Raw genomic sequence first — 16,126 nt, 5'->3', positions numbered from 1 at the left:
CTCTCTATTATCCCTCTCTTTTGCTCTCTCTCTACCTCTCTATTGTTCTCTCTCCCCCCCTCTCTTTTGTGCTCTCTCTCTCCTGCCTCTCTTTTGCACTCTCTCTCAAACCCTCTCTTTTGCGCTCTCTCTCTCCCCCTCTCTTTTGTGCTCTCTCTCCCCCTCTCTTTGACGCTCTCTCTCTCCTCTCTTTTGCGCTCTCTCCCCCCTCTCTTTTGTGCACTCCCCCTCTCTTTTGCGCGCTCTCTCCCCCCTCTCTTTTGCGCGCACTCTCTCCCCCCTCTCTTTTGCGCTCTCTCTCCCCCCTCTCTTTTGCTCTCTCTCTCCCCCCTCTCTTTTGCGCTCTCTCTCCCCCCTCTCTTTTGCGCTCTCTCTCCCCCCTCTCTTTTGCGCTCTCTCTCCCCCCTCTCTTTTGCGCTCTCTCTCCCCCCTCTCTTTTGCGCTCTCTCTCCCCCCTCTCTTTTGCGCTCTCTCCCCCCCTCTATTAAATTAGAGAAGTTGTTTAAAATTACATGCCCTATCTGAATCATGAAAGATTAATTTGGACTTTAATATCCCTTTAAGGGGCAATTATAACACACACAGTGTTAACTCTACTAAATACAGATCAAATATGTGTGATGTACAATCACTAGAGGGCGCTAAAGTGCAATTAGAAGGAATATCTCTAGTCAAAGAAACCCATATGAATATGGGCTTCACACGAAAAAAATATATAAAAAACCCTTTACAGACAAATGATAATTAACAGTCTGATATATATAATAAAACTACAGCTGCACCTCTCAACACATATACTATGAAAGTAAAGTGAATCAGACTCCTATAACAAGTGCATGTAACACCAGAGGGCGCTAATATGATTAAAAATTGTGTATACCCAATTTAAAAAGATTTTTTAAAAACAAATGAACAATGGTATATAGTAATGGATAATGGTACCTCATTAAATAAAATGTCCCAGTTTAAAAGTCCACTAGAAAATGTATAGTCTTATAATTGGACACATAAGTTCAAAATTTTTTCTTGACTGTCGGCAGTGGACTCCCTGATTCAGAATCAGGATCCTTCTTTTTCCAAAACGAAGCCAATCTGTGTAGGATTTAAACACAAACAAGATCGACCATTGTGTGTATCCACAGACCCAATATATTTCACACAGCAGTATTCAATTTCCAGGGTACTCACACTTTTGCAGAGCACACCAGTGTGCTTGTGGGAACGGACTGGTTATCAGAGCAAACCAGCTTGCTCTCTCCGGTATGCTCTCTCCTCGCAGGTGTGGATAATGACAGATCCACTGGCGCCTCACAGTTAATCAGTGTACTGAGACTTCACTTAGCAGCGGCTTGGTAATGAGAACCTCACTTGTCAAGGAATGGCAGACAATGATGATAAAAAAACAAATCTTTAATCATTAGTAAAACCAAAATCCTTACAATACAAGTGGGTGGACAATGTGTAACAATAAAATTTGCTACGCGTTTCTCGGCTCACTTAGCCGTTTCCTCAGGCATCTCTCTCCCCCCTCTCTTTTGCGCTCTCCCCCCCCTCTCTTTTGCGCTCTCTCTCCCCCCTCTCTTTTGCGCTCTCTCTCCCCCCCTCTCTTTTGCGCTCTCTCCCCCCCTCTATTAAATTAGAGAAGTTGTTTAAAATTACATGCCCTATCTGAATCATGAAAGATTAATTTGGACTTTAATATCCCTTTAAGGGGCAATTATAACACACACAGTGTTAACTCTACTAAATACTTGTGCTGAATCAACATCACATATGTAATAACCTAAACAGCTGATCTGTATTACATGAATTGTTATGCGTGCCTTTAATTATTATTATACCATACGTACAGTTAATCAAATCCATTATTTATTATTATCTGTTTAAACCATTTAATATACATTTTACAGACACGGCCAGAGCACTGAGAGATATCAGGTATTGATGTAACTGGAGTGAATAAGGGAACCTTCTTCCTGAGCACAGACATTGCAGCCTGTTATCAGCATGAACTCATATGTGTTAGGTGAGTAAAATAGATATTATGCTGACTTTAATTAATGGGAAAATAGAATAGATCACTCATTAAACAAATATAAACTATTATATTTATATCTGCATCTTGTATGTACATTTGTGATAGTTATAAAGAAAGAGCAACCCTCATTGGGATGAGGGTCAGGGCAAAATGTAAAAGAAAAAATAACATTTAGACAAATATTCAATTTCCTCATATAGCAGTTTTAGGAATGGGAAAAAAATGCAAACAGCATAGCCCTCTGAACATAAAGAAGGCAAGAGGCATATAGGAAGTGGGGTAAAATAAAACCAATTTTTTTGGCACCAAGTATGGCGCATGACGCAAAATGAAGTAGAAACATTTTTTATGGTGGCAACAAACATACGGAAATGACACAACTTACTTCATAACCGACGCAACTTCATGCCAAACAACCTGGCATCAACAAAGACGCAGGAAATGATGAACTTGCGCCAAGAATGACGCAATAAATTACAGCATTTTGCGACCTTACAAGCCTAATTTTGCCCTCGAAATTAAAGAGAATCAAGTCAATTTGAAAAAGAGACTATACCCCAGGTAAGAAAATAAACTTCCTAAAACATGATTCCCATACTGGAACTGATAGTCTGCAAAGGGAAATATACATAGACCTGACTCATGGCAAATAGAAGTAACATACATATATTTAAAACTTTTATATTAATACATAAAGCGCCAAACCATAGCTGAGATTGTCTTAAATAATGATATATACTTATGAAAGACACCCATGCACATATAGCAGATAGCCAAACCCGTACTGAAAACTATCAGCAGAGGTAATGGTATATAAGAGTATATCGTCGATCTGAAAAGGGAGGTAGGAGATGAATCCCTATGACCAATAACAGAGAACCCTTGAAAAGATTTCCCGTGAGTATATATCATAAAATCAATAGGCAATACTCTCTTCACATCCCTCTGACAAACACTGTACTCTGAGAGGAATTCGTCTTCAATATGCTGAGAAGCGCTTATCATAAAAGAAAAATCAAGCACAAACTTACTTTCACCACCTCCATAGGAGGCAAAGTTTGTAAAACTGAGTTGTGAGTGTGGTGGGAGGTGTATTTATAGGCATTTTGAGGTTTGGGAGACTCGGCCCCCTCCTGGTAGGAATGTATATCCTATACGTCACTAGCTCATGGACTGTTGCCAATTACATGAAAGGAAATACTACTCCCCCCTCTGTCCTTTTAGACCGATCATGTCCAACAACTGGCTAACCTCAGACTTCTGAACTTAGAACACCTGCAACTCCAACTTCCCCTTCCCTGACCTCGCTCATGGAACACCCATAAGTACACTTAAATGACTACCTTGTTCCCAGTGAGTGTTCCCACCCCAGAACCACCCCTGATTTGTGTGCTTAATTTTGCAGTAAATATTATTAAACTAATAAAGTTTTTGGCTGTTTATATAAATTAAACAACCACAGCTGAAAGCTTAAAAGTATTGTAAAATCACTGCTTCTTACCCTCTGAAAACATCTCACACTGATTAATAGTCTGTGATAATTAAGACATCATGTTCTCACCCAACTTGTTGAGCATGACCATGCAGCACTGTATGTGCAGTTGCTTGTGCAATGTTAAATGAGGATGGTGGGTGCCACCTCTCTTGCCCAGAATACATATGTACTTGTTCCCTGGCTGAGAACATTATGCAACATTCTTTGTTGTCATTTTTTTAATTTGTGATTTACAGGTAAATACATTTAAAAATAAACACAAAATGGAAGACATGTTGTTACGTATAAAAGAATATGATTTTTTATTGAGATGGATTATATTATAAATAATAAATATTGTTATTTTTCTTTATTTCATTTCTTTTTATGTAGTCACTACAGGAAGCATCAGAATGATACCACAGACTCCAACATTTTTAGACACTAATGAATATTCACAAACATTGGGGAAATCACAGCAGTTATTTAAAAGAGATGGTGAATTGGCAGGAACTGGGCAGCAATCATTATGTACAGAGAGTAATTTAGTCATCAAACAAGAGGACAACATTTATGCCTTATCTAGTGAAATGATTATCCCTGAGGATAAGCCACAAACATTTACTGAGTTTTCAAAAAAATTTAAAGAAGAGAAAAGTCTACAGTCTAGCCAAATGATTCATACAAAGGAGAGACCTTTCATATCTACAGAATGTGAGAAAAGCTTTAGATATAAGTCTCATCTCCTAGAACATCCCAAAATTCACACAGGTAAGAAGCCACACACATGTCCTGAGTGTGACAAATGTTTTATACAAATTACAAAACTTATAGCTCATGAAAGGACCCACACAGGGGAGAAATCATTTAGCTGTACAGAGTGTGGCAAAAGTTTTACACAAATGAATAATCTGAAAACTCATAAAAAGAATCACACAGGAGAAAAGCTTTTCACATGTACAGAGTGTGGAAAAAAATTTACACAAATGAATTGTCTGACAACTCATGAAAGGAGTCACACAGGGGAAAAGCCTTTCATATGTACAGAGTGTGGAAAACATTTTACACAAATAAGTAGTCTGAAAACTCATGAAAGGAGTCACACAGGGGAAAAGCCTTTCATATGTACAGAGTGTGGAAAACGTTTTACACGAATAAGTAGTCTGAAAACTCATGAAAGGATTCACATAGGAGAAAAGCCTTTCACATGTACAGAGTGTGGAAAAAGTTTTACAGAAAATAGTAGTCTGAAAACTCATGAAAGGAGTCACACAGGGGAAAAGCCTTTCACATGTACAGAGTGTGGAAAAAGTTTTACAAAAAAGAGAGTTATCTGAAGAAGCATGAAAGGATTCACACAGGAGAAAAGCCATTCAAATGTTCAGAGTGTGGAAAAAGTTTTACAGAAAATAGTAATCTGAGAAAACATGAAAAGATTCACACAGGGGAAAAGCCTTTCACATGTACAGAGTGTGGAAAAAGTTTTACACGAATAAGTAGTCTGAAAATGCATGAAAGGATTCACAGAGGAGAAAAGCCTTTCACATGTACAGAGTGTGGAACAAGTTTTACACAAATGAATTGTCTGACAACTCATGAAAGGATTCACACAGGAGAAAAACCTTTCACATGTACAGAGTGTGGAAAAAGTTTTACACGAATAAGTAGTCTGAAAACTCATGAAAGGATTCACATAGGAGAAAAGCCTTTCACATGTACAGAGTGTGGAAAAAGTTTTATACAAAAGAGTGATCTGAAAACTCATGAAATGATTCACATAGGAGAAAAGCCTTTCACATGTACAGAGTGTGGAAAAAGTTTTACACAAATAAGCAGTCTGAAAAAACATGAAAGGATTCACACAGGGGAAAAGCCTTTCACGTGTACAGAGTGTGGAAAAAGTTTTATACAAATAAGTAATCTGAAAAAGCATCAAATGATTCACACAGGAGAAAAGCCTTTCAAATGTACAGAGTGTGGAAAAAGTTTTACAGATAATAGTAATTTGAGAAAACATAAAAAGATTCACACAGGGGAAAAGCCTTTCACGTGTAAAGAGTGTGGAAAAAGTTTTACACGAATAAGTAGTCTGAAAACTCATGAAAGGATTCACACAGGAGAAAAGCCTTTCACGTGTAAAGAGTGTGGAAAAAGTTTTACACAAATAAGCAGTCTGAAAAAACATGAAAGGATTCACACAGGGGAAAAGCCTTTCACGTGTACAGAGTGTGGAAAAAGTTTTACACAAATAAGTAATCTGAAAAAGCATCAAATGATTCACAAGGGAAGAAACCTTTCACATGTTTAGAAAGTGTAAAAAGTTTTTTTTTATTGAAATCCGGTATAACAAAACACCAAATATTTACACACAAACTTTATATACAGTGTACAAACCATTTTACAAATATCCTAAAGAGGACACACACTCTAAATAGATGCATCAAAATAGATGTTATTGTAAATAATACTTTATAAATCCCAGTTATAAAAGCCCCAGATTGGAAGTGCTCTCCTGCTGTCCTTTGTTCCTCTATATATGTGCACCTCGGTTTCTCTCATATCAATGCTATAGAATACAAACACCACACAGGAATATACAAATCTGTCCTCATACTGACCAGTTTACACAACCATTCACCACCAAAGCACCCCCAGTGTTTATTAATATGCCAGTGTTAGGAGTTGTACATTTGATTTACATAGGTGGGAAAATAATTATATTTACAGAATAAAGGAGTCTTTATATGAATAGAGCTTTAGAAACTTAAATAAACAAGATCAGTCTCAAATAATTGACATCTGGGAGATATATTTAATGTTCACATCATGTGGATAAACCTTTTCTTATAGCAATAGATGCTTAGCATTGTACATGTTATATACCAGAGGAATTACTGAGGGGAAACTGATTTTATTTAATGAGACACAATATCAGTAACATACGTGATCATAATCAGTTTAATTTAAATGGCTACTATAACTAAAAGGGAACATTATATATCTGATAAATCCCTTTGTATCAAGAGCACAAGTGTTAGGTATATTTATACCATTGTGTGCAGATATCATGTAATGCTCCTTTTGACTATATAATGATGTAATGGTTTTTCCTGCAAATAAAAAGTGATTGTAATCCAGACCAGTATTTTGTGTTTTTTGTATAATTAAAAACACAATATCACAGAATAATTAGGAAAACATCATCAAATACAGAAGCCAAATCTGACAATGAAAGTTAAACGCTGATAATTCAGAGCAGCAATTTTACCCAACTTTCCAATTTACTTCTGTTATATAATTTGCTTTGTTCTTTTAGTATAATTTGTTAAAGAGTAAACCTAGGAGGCTAATATGAGCTTAGGGGCATGCACATGTATTTAGCACTCTGTGCGGCAGTGTTTGTAACTATGTATAACAATTCTATATATGTTGTTGCAAGCTCTGCTGTCTGAAGACACATGCACGCTCATGAGTTCACACAGGGTTACTCTTTAACAAAGGACACTAAGAGAACCAAGCACAAATGATAATATAATTAAATTGAAAAGTTGTTGGAAATGTCATGTTCTTTCCAATACATTTAAGTTTAATTTTCACTTTTTATTAGCACGCAATTAAAATCTACTCACAAAATTTCCAAATAAGTCAAGCACATAGCATCAAACATGAAGAGTATTCCGGTGCTTCTCTCACGGCTGTATCCTTGCAAGACTCGGCGTGTGACGTCACCACCCGATCTACTGCCGCGAGATTTCAATCACACCTCTCTACTTCGTCAACTGTCAAACAGTTCAGATTCAAGCATTCGGCGCCTCAACGCGTTTCCCCGCCCCTTCTGGCGGCTTTCTCAAGAGTACCAAATGCTTACAAAAGGCTCCTATTTGTACTGATGCGATACTAGTGCCCCCTGCTGTCAAAAGAGTAGCTCTTCAAATGAAAACTATACTTAATTTGATATTATCCTTTTGTATCAGCTCCGGGCAATACACCAATACATTTTAGTACAAAATATAATACATTATTAGCTCCAACTTAGGCAATAATTATAACATCATATATAGTACATTCAATTGCATCATTCAATATACTTTAAAAACACCTCATTGAATAAAAACATATATTTTTTGGTGATTGACGTTGTGCATAAAAACATTCAATTGTACAATAATTAATATACACCAAGTGTTTTGAAAAATTATTTTAAAATACATTCTAACTGTATGTTAATATGTACACGTCAATCCTATTAAAAAGTTAAAAATAATTAATTCATTTACAGAATTGATTTATAATCTAGATTTTGTGCAAAACATTAAAACATTAAAAGTATTCATTCAAAACAGAGTTAGAATATTTCATTTAAATAAGTTACTTATGTTAAAATAAATAATAAATTATAAACTCTGAAATGTCAAAGAACTTTTTAAGGGATGTCCCATACTTCTCTACACCTTTATCACATTTCTAGAGATAGTGAATACTAATAAATTTTTCAGACACTATATAAACGCTGTAATATCTATATCCACATTCAAACCCTTAGGAGCGAGGGTGCCTAATTTGTGGATCCAAAAGGTTTCCCTCCTTCTCAATTTTAATAAGCGATCACCCCCCATAGGGTCTTTAGGAACAATTTCTATCCCCTTAATGGTCAGACTAGAAGGATCACAATTATGTTTTTCTGCAAAATGTCTTGGGACACTATGTTTTAAGAATGATTTTTTAATATTTGCAGAATGTTCACTGAACCTTTTGGATAGAATTCTTTTGGTCCTGCCCACATATTGCAGGCCACACCCACATTCTAATAAATACACTACATACACACTTTTACAGGTGATGAAATTTTTTACTTTAAATTCCTGCCCCGTTGTATTTGATTTAATTATTGATCTTTGTGAGCTAATATTCTTGCACATTGGGCAGCGAGATTTATTGCATTTATATGTTCCATTTAGTTTTAAAAACATTTTTTGGGGGTTAGTTTTCGAGTCTCTATTTGTTTTATTTACATCTCTAAGTTTACTTGGGGCAACTAAATTCTTTAAATTAGTATTCTTTTTAAAAACCAAATTGGGTTTGCTGTCAAGTACTTTATTCAATAATGGATCACTTGTTAGCACCGACCAATATTTATTGAGAACCCCTTTTACTTTGTTCACTCCCTCCCCATACTGAGTTATAAATTTTACTGTTGGTGGATTTTTATTTGCATCTATCAATTTTTTCTTGTTTCCCAGTAACTTCTCCCTATCATCCATTTCAACAGCAGACATTATTTTGGTGAGATCTGTCTCATTGTATGATCGTGATACAAATTTTTTACACAAAATATCCGCCTCTTGTTTGTAATCAGTGATTTTAGAACAGTTGCGCCTAATTCTTGTAAATTGGCTTTTTGGGATATTTTTTATCCATTTACTGTAATGTCCGCTTTTCGCATGGAGCAGACCATTACTGTCTACATCTTTTCTAAAATTTTTTGTTAAAATTTCATTATTTTCTATAAAAATACTTAAATCTAAAAAATCAATGCATTGGGTTTGGATGTTACTGACCAGACTTACATTATACTCATTAAAATTTAAATACTCTAAAAACTTATTAGCTTCATCCTCAGACCCTCCCCAAATCATAAACACATCATCAATGAAGCGCTTATAAAATACAATCTGTTCCTTATAAATATTACCTTCATTCCAAATTAATCTATCCTCAAACAATCCCATAAACAGATTTGCATATGATGGGGCGAATTTCGTCCCCATCGCTGTACCGCATTTCTGATGGTAAAATATTTTATCAAATAAAAAATAGTTATGCTCTAACACATATCTGATGCATTTCTCAAGGAATTGTATTTGTTTGTTTGGGAACGTACCTTTTTTTGTTAGAAAATATTTACATGCCTCTACACCTAAATCATGTTTAATTATAGTGTAGAGGGATGTAACATCACATGTAATAAGGTACATCCCTTCTTTCCACTTCACATTCTTTAGTTCATGTATTAGATGTATGCTATCCTTTAAGTGTGATTTCAAATCTGGAACTAGTGGGTTTAGGAAATAATCAACATAACTAGAGATATTTGCAGTAAGGGAATCAATCCCAGAGACTATGGGCCTACCAGGTGGATTTATAAGCGTTTTATGTATTTTTGGTAGATGATACATTGTTGCAATTTTTGGATGGTCCTGGTATAAAAATTTGAATTCATCATTAGTTAATATTTTTTCATCCAAACCATTTCTTAACAATGTTTCTAGATCTTTCAAAAATATATTAGTTGGATCACTTTTTAATTTGTTATAAGTTTCAATATCCCCTAGCAAGCGTAGTGCTTCCATTACATATGTATCCCTATCTTGGATAACAATACCCCCGCCCTTATCTGCAGGGCGTATACTTATATTTGTATTATCCATCAGTTTTTTCAAGCTCACTCTTTCATTTTTAGTCAAATTATCAGCTATCTCTGTGTCCACATTTAATTTCTCCAAATCCTTTTCCACTAGATTTTTAAAAGTTTTAATATATTCTCCTTGGGCATAAGTTGGATAAAAAGTGGACTGTTTTTTCTTATCACTATGGATACAGATTTCATTTTCTATTTCACTGCTTTGTTCCATATTGGATTCTTTTTGTAGTGCATTTAGGGATTCTAAAGCATTAACATCATCCCCCATCAGAATCCCCTTATGTTTCTCTGCATATTTAGTCTCCTTATTAGCAAAAAACCTTTTTAATGTGATATTCCTAATAAATCTTTGAAAGTCGATATAGACTTGGAATTTATCAATACTTTTGTTAGGGGCAAAAGACAATCCTCTACTTAAAAGGGTAAGTGAGCTATCATCCAGTGGGTGCTTGGATAAATTATAAATACTGGCTTGATTTTGATTCTTTAATTCCACCTTGCACTTTTTTGATTGCTTCTTTCTTCCCCCTCTACATCCCCGTTTTGACTGAATCTTCTTTTCCTGTGTTGTCTCTCTTGTTCCCTCACATAGTTCCCCTCCCCCCAGTATCTGTCTCCCCTGGGGTATTGGTTCTGTTCCCATCTCTGTTCCCTCCAAGATTCTGCATCTGCTTTCCACCTGGTCATGTTCCTTGGAGACTGAAAAGGGATTACAGGGGTTCTATTATTATATCCATTATTACTATTTCTTGGTCTAGCTCCCTCATTATACACATCCCTATCAGGTACCTGCAATACTTCAAATCTATTTTGATAATTGTTACCAGATTCCTTATTATTCTTTTCTCTGTTTCCTGGTTTGTTTTTATTTTTGTATCCAAACTCATTTCCTTTTTTCTTTGGTACATTATCCATAGATTTATTATCTATATTGTCATTTCCTGGTTTATTGGTATCTTTTGATTTTTCTTTTTCTGTACTATTAAACATCTCTCTACTATTTACTCCATTTTTCTTATTCCCTGTATAAAAATTGATTCTCCCTGTTTTAGATTTCCAATTATATTTCTGATCATTATTATAATCACATTGGTCGCGTTTTAATTTATTTGCTTTGGAGATAATTAATTCTTTAGTTAATTGTTCCACACCTTTAATAATATTATTATATAGCGTTTTTAATTCATCATTGATAAGCAGTGTTTCCATTTTATCCTCGATTTTACTAATTTCAATCTGTGTCTTTTCTAGTCTGCTTTCCCTATATCTAATGAGTAACTTAATTAGATTAATTGAACACATATCTAAAATAGATTCCCACTCAGACATGAATTCTACCTCGTCTAATGCAAATGCAGGTTTCTTAAGTAATCTTAGACCTCTGGGAACTATTGCAGTTCCCTTTTCTTTTTGCGCTCCAGATCTTTTCTACTTTGGATTATTCTACTCGGCTGCCGGACAAACAGCCAACCCCCTGTGAGCAGCAGTTTGAAAGGTGACTGAAACAAAGTGTGTAACGCTGGAGGACATTTGCTACACTTTATAAAATCAAAGCTTATGGACATTACAGACATTTATATCAGTAAGAACATTGATCAATTGATTAGTTCATAAGTGTGTACTATTATTAAGATTACCGGAAATTTATTGATTCCTCTTTTTTTACTATTCATAATTTGGTTGAGACAAGCGCTTCTAGTTTCATATATCTATTAATTTTCACTTTACTGTCCCTTTAGCAGTACTTAAAACAATATCAAATTAACCCCCCAGCTTACACCAACCCAGATTATTAATTACCAGCAAGACTTTATACACAGACATTATCTGTACTTAAATGGATAGGAAATTACACTTTCATGATTCAGATAGAATTTGTAATTTTACAGACACTTTTAATTTCACTTCTTTTATCAAATTTACTTTGTTCTTTTGATACCCTTTGCTGAAAAGAATATGTAAATATTCCTAGCAGCAGATCTGTACTACTGGGAGCTGACTGCTGATAGGTGGCTACATACATTTGCCTCTTGTCATTGGCCCACAAAGATATGATCAGCTAGCTCCCAGTAGTACAGTGCCGCTCTAGAGCAAATGTTGCAGGAGTAAACACATAGTTATATAAAAGAATAAATAAATAGGGGGCGCCCTTGGGCTAATGGAAATCAGTGATTAGATATTATAACAGTCTGTAACAAAGGTGAACAACTGAATACAAAAAACAGGATGATATAATAAAATAAAAATATTAAGTCCCATACAGTGAGAGGGTGTGTGGCCATGTGGGCTTCTGTTACATTATATCCTTTAAAGGGTGTTTGTTTTTATCTACTATAAAACTGGATATTTGGTGCTTCTTATACTGTGATATCGCATCCTTGAACCATTAAAAGTTTGAGCCACACACCGGAGGCCGTCTGCTGGGTGACTGTTACATTCCAGCCTGCTCCATTTGCACCAAGAGGGGTGCATCATCAAATGTGAGTGCAAATTTCTCATATATCATTCTTACAACAGTATGCACAGTGCTAGACCATCGTGCGCCGCTTCTGTTTCTTTGTATCAATCTACATAGTTATATACAAATCAGTGGTAAAATAATAAACTGATCTCATTTATTAGAGCATTTTTTGCACCTTTAAATGACTTTAAATAATAACAGATAATTAATAAAATTTATATTCTAGGTAATCATCTTACTTTAAATTTGTCTCAATGTTATCTTCATTAAACAAGGATTCACAACAAGATAGCACAAAGCTAGATCTGACTAAAGGGACAGTAAAACACCTTGAGACTGTAATATAAAACTGACTAATTATTCCTAGGAAAAACAACTTACCGTATACTTTCATTGTCTAATAGTATTGTTATATCAGCTGTGTGCCGGGATATTATCTGTGTCACAGACGTACAGTGACTAATAATGCAATAAACACATAGAAATAACGTCACTGACTCACTATTTAATGTCTAATAGTATTGTTATATCAGTCTGTGTGCCAGGATATTATCTGTGTGTCACAGACGTACAGTGACTAATAATGCAATAAAACACATAGAAATAAGCTCACTGACTCACGATTTAATGTCTAATAGTATTGTTATATCAGCTGTGTGCCGGGATATTATCTGTGTGTCACAAACGTACAGTGACTAATAATGCAATAATAACACATAGAATAAGCTCACTGACTCACTATTTAATGTCTAATAGTATTGGTATATCAGCTGTGTGCTGGGATATTATCTGTGTGTCAACGACGTACAGTGACTAATAATGCAATAAACACACAGAAATAACTTCACTGACTCACTATTTAATGTCTAATAGTATTGTTATATCAGCTGTGTGTCGGGATATTATCTGTGTGTCACAGACGTACAGTGCACTAATAATGCAATAAACACATAGAAGAATAACTTCACTGACTCACTATTTAATGTCTAAATAGTATTGTTATATCAGCTGTGTGCCGGGATATTATCCTGTGTGTCACAGACGTACAGTGACTAATAATGCAATAAACACATAGAAATAACGACCACTGACTCACTATTTAATGTCTAATAGTATTGTTTATATCAGCTGTGTGCCGGGATATTATCTGTGTGTCACAAACGTACAAGTGACTAATAATGCAATAAACACATAGAATAAGCTCACTGGACTCACTATTTAATGTCTAATAGTATTGTTATATCAGCTGTGTGCTGGGATATTATCTGTATGTCACAAACGTACAGTGGTGTGTCACAGACGTACAGTGACTAATAATGCAATAAACAATAGAAATAACTTCACTGACTCACTATTTAATGTCTAATAGTATTGTTATATCAGCTGTGTGCCGGGATATTATCTGTGTGTCACAGACGTACAGTGACTAATAATGCAATAAACACACAGAAATAAGCTCACTGACTCACTATTTAATGTCTAATAGTATTGTTATATCAGCTGTGTGCTGGGATATTATCTGTGTGTCACAGACGTACAGTGACTAATAATGCAATAAACACATAGAAATAAGCTCACTGACTCACTATTTAATGTCTAATAGTATTGTTATATCAGCTGTGTGCCGGGATATTATCTGTGTGTCACAGACGTACAGTGACTAATAATGCAATAAACACATAGAAATAACTTCACTGACTCACTATTTAATGTCTAATAGTATTGTTATATCAGCTGTGTGTCGGGATATTATCTGTGTCACAAATGTACAGTCACTAATAATGCAATAAATAGACACAGGAAATAGTTAACGGCACCAGTGAAACATACAAGCTCACTATTCTAGATCACCTAACAGGATCAAGGAAGAAGAGATACAATGTTAGGTTGAATAGGAGCGCCAACAGGCTAAAGTATGAAGCCAGGCAATGTAAAATAGGCAAAATAAAACAAGCAGCAATATAATCAGACGCTGTAAATATGCAGAACAAAAAATCAAGTAGAATTAAAGGGACATTAAACACTTAATAAATGATAAATAGAATGATGCAGTCAAAGAAAAGATTAGTCTGAGAATAACATGTAGAGGTATTTTATAAAGTTTCATTAGCTGTTTAAATATTGACAAAATAAGTGTAAAATGTTAGTGTCTATAAAACAATGGTAGCTGCCATGTTGTAACTTAGGTTACCTTCTCTGTTGTGGTTAAATTAGGGACAGTTATAATTAGGTCACTAGTGTGTGCAGCCAATGGCTGTGTGGAATATAACAGTGTTTTGCACTTCCATTTCTAACAGGAACTGAAGGCTCACAATTTCAGAATGGAATTACAGGAAAATGGGACAAAATAAATAATGAGAGTATATTGCAGAGGTTTTTATATATATATATATATATATATATATATATATATATATATATATATATATATATATATATATAAGTGGTTCGAAGTGTCAGCTCAATCCAATGATATACCGTATTGTTCCAAGTATAGGCCGCACTCCCTGATGTAAGTCTTTAAATCAGGGATGCGGCCTATACTCGGGATGTAGCTGTGAGTGGTTGGGGTGGGGGGCGGGGTTAAGCAGGAGCGCGGTTCTTGTTAGAGGGAGGGATTTTGGCACAAACCCTGGGCTTCCTGGAGATTCTGTCAGCTACAGACGACAACCTAAGTTCCCGCACCCAACACTCCCTGATAGGAGGGGCATTAGGGACAATCTCCTTCTCAAACTTGTATTCTTAATTTGCCACCACACCATGACACAGAAGCAGATGTCCGGCACAGTATATCCCCCAGCAAAACCGCGGCCCACATTGAAGTGCTCAGGATAGTAGTGTGATGGGCTTAAAGGGACACTGAACCCACATTTTTTCTTTCATGATTCAGATAGAGCATGAAATTTTAAGCAACTTTCTAATTTTCTCCTATTATCAAATTTTCTTCATTCTCTTGGTATCTTTATTTGAAATGCAAGAATGTAACTTTAGATGCCGGCCCATTTTTGGTGAACAACCTGGGTTGTCCTTGTTGATTGGTGGATACATTCATCCACCAATAAAAAAGTGCTGTCCAGAGTACTGAAACTAAAAAAAAAGCTTAGATGCCTTCTTTTTCAAATAAAGATAGCAGCAAGAGAACAAAGAAAAATTGATAATAGGAGTAAATTAGAAAGTTGCTTAAAATTGCATGCTCTATCTGAATCACAAAAGAAAAAATTTGGGTTCAGTGTCCCTTTAAGATGAGAGCAGGAGCTGCTGTGAGTTACCGGTATCAGCTGTGACACAGGCGGCAGCGTGACAGGATTGAGGAACACTAAAATTGATCTCAAAGTCATCTAACAGTACTGTATTTTATTTACTGGTACCTACTACTAGTGTAACCCCTTTGAGAATACAAGTAAATATCTATAGCACAAAGGATGGGAGTGAGATGGGCCAGGGTGGGAGCCACCTTATGTGTGTGTGCTGAGGGTGAGTCAGGATTGGGGATGTATGATAAGTGGTGAGGAGGGGATTGTGTGAGGAAGAAGGGGGCTAAGAGGGTGAGGAGGGCTGAGGGGAGGCTTGTAGGTAGGTAGTTAATAGGGTGAGTACTGGGCACTTTGTGAGGGAAGGAGGCTGAGTGGGTTAAGAGAAGACAGTAATTTGTATATTTATTTTAAGTTAAAATTTAAATTTCTTTAAAATAGCACCAAACTTTAAGGGTGCGGCTTATAATCAGGAGCGGCG

At 35.6% G+C, this 16,126-nt stretch overlaps 1 pseudogene; it reads left to right on the top strand.

The window, feature by feature from the left end:
- The window catches only part of LOC128660025 (gastrula zinc finger protein XlCGF26.1-like), a 53,858-nt pseudogene extending 47,209 nt beyond the window's left edge, over nt 1-6,649 (top strand).
- The last annotated feature ends 9,477 nt before the right edge of the window (nt 6,650-16,126 follow it).

Source organism: Bombina bombina, chromosome 5 (assembly GCF_027579735.1).
Source record: "Bombina bombina isolate aBomBom1 chromosome 5, aBomBom1.pri, whole genome shotgun sequence".
Taxonomy (NCBI): domain Eukaryota; kingdom Metazoa; phylum Chordata; class Amphibia; order Anura; family Bombinatoridae; genus Bombina; species Bombina bombina.
The sequence above is the reverse complement of the archived record's forward strand: the minus strand, read 5'-3'. Positions and strand labels throughout refer to the sequence as shown.